At 53.2% G+C, this 6,000-nt stretch overlaps 1 non-coding gene across 1 annotated transcript; it reads right to left on the bottom strand.

Annotated features, from left to right (window-relative positions):
• On the bottom strand, positions 1 to 73 carry TRNAE-UUC (transfer RNA glutamic acid (anticodon UUC)). Its single transcript has one exon. It is a non-coding gene; the product is annotated as a tRNA-Glu (tRNA).
• Between the last annotated feature and the right edge of the window lie 5,927 nt (positions 74 to 6,000).

Genomic DNA, 6,000 nt, shown 5'->3' with positions numbered 1-6,000 from the left:
TGCCCAACCCAGGGATTGAACCCAGGCCTTCAGCAGTGAAAGTGCTGAGTCCTAACCACTGGACCAGCAGGGAATTCCCAACAGGGGCACTTCTACAAAACTTATGGAGACCCACTCTGCCCCACAATTTGGACCATGTGGCCTACCCGCAGACACCCAATGTCTTCAACCAAATGGTAGTGATACTTGGATTGAAAACTAGGATGGGCTCCTAGGAGCATCCAGATGGCTGGACCAGAATTAAGTTTTCATCACCCCGATCCCCTTGTGGACCATCTGGGCTGGCCAAAGGGTCCTCTTAGAAGAAGGGAGGGGCATCTGGTCAGGAGGGCCTGTTTAGGGTTAGGATCGGGGTCAAATCCTGGTTATCCCCAAAGACTCTATGGAGCCCCACCCCACCTTTAATTCTAGTTATTGCCATGGTGACCAGTCACAGGCGTCCCTCTCTGGGGGCACTCGGTGTGGAGCTGCCTGACTAAGGCAGGAGGGCCGGGAGGAGGGGACAGAGGTGGAGTCAGAAGTCTTCTAAGTAAACTCTTGAGAAGGCCATTCCAGTGCTTTGTGACACCAGGGGCTGCGGGCACTGGGAGGCGGGGAAGGGCCTCTGGCTCCTTGGCCGCCAGCCCACTCTGGGGCAGCTTTTGTGGTAAAGAAGCACCATGCTGTGCTTAGTTGCTCAGTTGTGTCCGACTCTGTGCGACCCCAGGGACTGTAGCCCGCCAGGCTCCTCTGTCCATGGGATTCTCTGGGCAAGAATCCTGGAGTGGGTCGTCATGCCCTCCTCCAGGGGATCTTCCCGACCCAGGGACTGAACTCGGGTCTCCTGCATTGCAGGCAGAGTCTTTACCGCTGAGCCACCAGGGAAGCCTGAGAAGTATGATATCAGGCCGCAAATGAAACTGGACACACAACACTGCTCAGAGCCAGGAGCCATCGTGGCGTCTCCTCCAGGAGTCCTCACACGGCCGTCAGAGACCCTAGTTCCAAATCGGCCACACTCTGAAGTTCTGGGTGACCATGAACCTGGGAGGTACACCATCCAACCCAATACACAGACCAAACAGCGACATCATTGCAAACAGCCGGAGGCAGTGACAATAGAACACATTTTATCAAGGGACCCCAAAGTAGAAATGGCTTAATCAAGAGAGATGTGTATTTCCCTTTCATGTAGCACTCAGCCAAGGTTCCGAGGGCTGATACAGAGACCCCACCTCCTCAGGGACTTGCTCAAGACCTGGTTTCTGTCTTGCAGCCCAGAATGGCTGCTCCAGCTCCAAGCATCACCTCCACACTCCAGCAAGGAGGAAGAGCAAAAGGGACATGAAGAGCACATGCTTAGTCACTCAGTGTGTATGACTCTTTGCAACCCCATGGACTGGAGCCCACCAGGCTCCTCTCTCCATGGGGATTCTCCAGGCAAGAATACTGGAGTGGGTTGCCATGCCCTTCTCCAGGGGATCTTCCCGACTCAGGGATAGAACCCATGTCTCCCACATTGCAGGTGGATCCTTTACCAGCTAAGCCACCAGGGAAGCCCATGAAGAGCATAACCTTGCCTTTAAAGATGGAATCTAGAAAAGCAGACATCTTTTGCTCGTATTGGGCTTCCCTAGTGGCTCAGCTGGTAAAGAATTCGCCTGCAATGCAGGAGATCCTGGTTCAATTCCTGGGTCAGGAAGATCCCCTGGAGAAGGGGTAGGCTACCCACTCCATAATTCCTGGGCTTCCCTGGTGGCTCAGCTGGTAAAGAATCCGCCCACAATGCGGGAAGCCTGGGTTCGATTCCTGGGTTGGGCAGATCCCCTGGAGAAGGGAAAAGCTACCCACTCCAGTATTCTGGCCTGGAGAATTCCATGGACTGTATAGTCCATGGGGTTGCAAAGAGTCAGACAGGACTGAGCGACTCTCACTTTCACTTTCTGCTCATATTCCATTGGCCGAAGGTTAGTCACATGACCTATCTTGCTGCAAGAATTTGGGAAACGTAGTTTTTCAGGGTAGCTGCTGCATATTCCGCTAACCTCCGTGTTTTTCTGAAACCCCTCAGTCTTGGGCACAAGTATGTCATGGGGAAAACAGAGAAATGGAGGCTTGGGTCCTTCCAGACATAGATCATCCCACTGCCCCAGGTCCTGATGACCTAGGACTGTACTGAGGTCAGGGGTCACACATTTCTCTCCAGGCAGGTATTCTGAGAGGTGTGGATGCCTTCAGGCCCAGGCCAGGCCTGGGGAAGGTGATGTCTGACCCAGTGGATGGGGGAGGGATGGGGGAGGGAGAGGGTGGACCCCAGGCAGAGGGACAGAACCCACAGAGGCCCAGAGGCAGCGGGCTGTGGGCAGACATGGAGCCTGCTTTTGCACGATGAGTGTTGCCCCATTCAGGTGAAGCCACAGTGAGGCTGTGAGCTCCTCGTCTTCTCTCTGCACTCAGGCTTAGCTGTCCTGACAAGTCAGGCGTCTGGGGGTCGGTCCTGGAGGCCTCGATGCAATACGCGTTGCCCTCTTCTCTCACTTGTTGCATCTCCGTCACGTGCTTGTCATGTGATCTTGATTTCACATTTGCTTGACCTTAACGTAGGGCTGGATGGATCACAAGCTGGAATCAAGATTGCTGGGAGAAATATCAATAACGTCAGATATGCAGATGACACCACCCTTATGGCAGAAGTGAAGAGGAACTAAAGAGTCTCTTGATGAAAGAGGAGAGTGAAAAAGCTGGCTTAAAACTCAACATTCAGAAAACTAAGATCATGGCATCTGGTCCCATCACTTCATGGCAAATAGAAGGGGAAACAGTGGAAACAGTGACAGACTTTATTTTTGGGGGCTCCAAAATCACTGCAGATGGTGACTGCAGCCATGAAATTAAAAGACACTTGTTCCTTGGAAGAAAAGTTATGACCAACCTAGATGTTAAAAAGCAGAGACATTACTTTGCCAACAAATGTCCGTCTAGTCAAAGCTATGGTTTTTCCAGTAGTCATGTATGGATGTGAGAGTTGGACCATAAAGAAAGCTGAGCGCTGAAGAATTGATGCTTTTGAACTGTGGTGTTAGAGAAGACTCTTGAGAGTCCCTTGGACTGCAAGGAGATCCAACCAGTCCATCCTTAAGGAGATCAGTCCTGAATATTCATTGAAAGGACTGATGCTGAAGCTGAAACTCCAGTACTTTGGCCATGTGAGACAAAGAACTGACTCACTAGAAAAGACCCTGATGCTGGGAAAGATTGAAGGTGGGAGGAGAAGGGAACGACAGAGGATGAGATGGTTGGATGGCACCACCGATTTAATGGACATGAGTTTGAGCAAACTCTGGGAGTTAATGATGGACAGAGAGGCCTGGCGTGCTATAGTCCATGGGGTTGCAGAGTCGGACACAAGTGAGTGACTGAACTGAACTGAACCTGTGGGAATCCTGTGGATCTCACTCTAGGCTGCTGGGAGGGACTGTGGCTGTGCAGCAGGGGCACCACAGAACTGGAGGCACAGGGCTCAGGGCACAGTAGCAGGCATCTGCCCTCGGGGCCGGAGCTGTCCTGCCTGCTCACCGCTCACCTGCTCCGCAGTGGTTGGAGGTCTTGGAGACTTCTGCTTCTTGAGTTCCAGGACCCAATTTTTTTTTTTTTGGCAGGGGGAGGGTCCCTTGGGTGTCTAGTGCACTGCCTGCAGTGAGCCGAATAGTGGCCCCAAAAGAGATGTGTTCACATCCTCACCCCTGAACCCTCTGAATGGGACCTTATTCAGAAAAAGGATCCTTTTAATGTAATTAAGATCTTGAGAAGACGAGACCAGCCTGGGTTTTCTTGGGGTGGAGGGGGAGGACAAATCCAGTGACAGTGTCCTCATGGGAGACTTACAGAGGACAGATGGAGATCGGGGAGGAGATGGGGCAGAGACAGGGCCATGCTGTCTGAGCCAAGGGCGCTGGGAGCGGGGAGGACCCTACCCTGGAGCCTGTGGGGAGTGGCCTTCCACATCAGGATTTTGGACTTGTGGACTGCAGAATGTGCAGACTAAATTTCTGTCATTTTTAAGTCGCCCTTTGTGGTAATTTGTTACAGGAGGTGCTTTCAAGAATGAGAAAGTTCTGTACCTGGAATGTGGCTTGCAGCAGGGGCCTTGGAGAGGTGCAGCTGGTGGGGATGGGGGACCTGGGGGTAGGCTGGCCAGGCCAGTCCCAGGCAGCTTCCAGCTCCTGCCCTGGAGTTTGGAGGGATCTTATTTTCCAGATGCTGAGGGAGGCTTTTTTTTTTTTTTAAACGTTCATTGGCTATTTCTCCTTGTTGGGTTATTAATTGCATATCATACTCTTTTAAAAGTATTTATTTTTATTTATGTTTGGCTGCACCTGGTCTTGGATGTGGCATGCAGAATCTTCAGTTGTGGCATGTGGGATCTAGTTCCCTAACCAGGGATTGAACCCAGGCCCCCTGCATCAGGAGCTCAGAGGCTTAGCCACTGGGCCACCAGGGACATCCCTGAGGGGTTCTTTTCAGAATGCCTTTTGGACTCCTTCTTGCTCTTCTTCCTAGAATATTCTATGAATTCTCTTTTTTAACATTTTAATAATTATTTCCCATACATCTAGTTGCAAAAGCATCTTGTATCCGTGATCCACTGCCGCGTAACAAAGCACCCCACGCCCAGCAGCTCAGAACAGTGAACACTTTGGTGGGTCAAGAATCTTGGAGCCGCTCAGCCATGCGTTTCTGGTCCAGGATCTCTACGAAGCCAGGCTCACGGTCCTTTGAAGGCTTAAGCCGGGGTGGAGGACCCACGTGCTGGTGGGTTGGTGCTGGCTGGAGATCAGTTCCCGGCCAGGCCGACCTCTCCTTGGGGGCTGCTTGAGCATCCTCACAGCATGGCAGCCTGCGATCCGAGTGCCAGGTCGGGGCAGAGGTCCCTGGAAGTCACACACCAGCATTCCCTGTGCCGGGAGTAAGGGTCCAGGGGCCCCTGGGGGCCTGCATCGCATATCCCCAAGGATGAGTCAAGTTTACACAGGGAGGCTATGAGGGGATTAAACCACAGCAGGAGACACTGAGGTTAGACCCAGTGCAGAACTTTTCTTAGTGTGACCCCAAACAATGCAGTGTATTTCCCAGCAGGTGCTCACGGGAGCCCTAAGACAGGGACTGACTGTTCCTCCACACTGTATAGCCAGCCAGCCTGGGTCGTGAAGATGAGCATCCTCGCAAAGCCACATGCTGCCGTGATGGGGCCGGGCTGGGCACCGTAGTGACTATCTGTGTGAGTTATTTCACGACAGGAGGTCCTGGTTAGGAACCTTACACTAACTAGCCACCACCAGCCAGAAGAGTTGAGGAAAGGTCAAAAGGAGATGCCACGTGCCCCACCACCTCCCAGAGTCCTTCTTGCTGGAATCCATCTTGGCTGAGCAGTGTGTGCACCGCTAGGAAGGACCCTGAGTCAGAACGACTGGCCAGAGACAACGCGGAAACTAGTCCCATCGTCAGTAAGCCTGAGCCCTCGGGCCAGCGTCAGAGCAGGCCTCCTGGGTCCCCTCGCCCTCCTGCTCTCTGCCCGGCGCCCCTTCCCAATAGTCTCCTCCTCTGTGAGCGTGTGTGTCTCTGAGGACAATTCATTTCCCGGTGTTAGACAAGAGTGCACTCTCGGGCCCTGGAAGGGGTCCCCCTTCCTGCAACAAATGGCGACCCAGCAGATGTGTTCGGGGGGAATGAAAGAAGAAAGGAGACAGGTGAGCGTCAGCTGAGGACAGTCTGCTGCCCAGGACCGGGGGAGAGAAACAGGCAGGAGCTAAACCCCCCTGGGACTGCGGCTCCCACATTCTCACAGTCAGTGCTGCCCAGGGCCTGCCCCTTTCGCCATCAGAGGCCCCCTGGAGCGGGGACGGCAGGTCTCTTGCCCAGCTACTCTGGCTCAGGGCTCCATGCAGAGTTACCATGGAAAGCAGATGGTTAAAAACCTTTGACCCAGAAATGTCACCTTGCTGGAACCTGTGCTGAGTTAAT

This window comes from Giraffa tippelskirchi, chromosome 4 (genome assembly GCF_054371585.1).
Source record: "Giraffa tippelskirchi isolate mGirTip1 chromosome 4, T2T-mGirTip1v1.2.pri, whole genome shotgun sequence".
NCBI lineage: Eukaryota > Metazoa > Chordata > Mammalia > Artiodactyla > Giraffidae > Giraffa > Giraffa tippelskirchi.
Note: the sequence above shows the minus strand (reverse complement) of the source record. Positions and strands in the feature narration are given on the sequence as shown.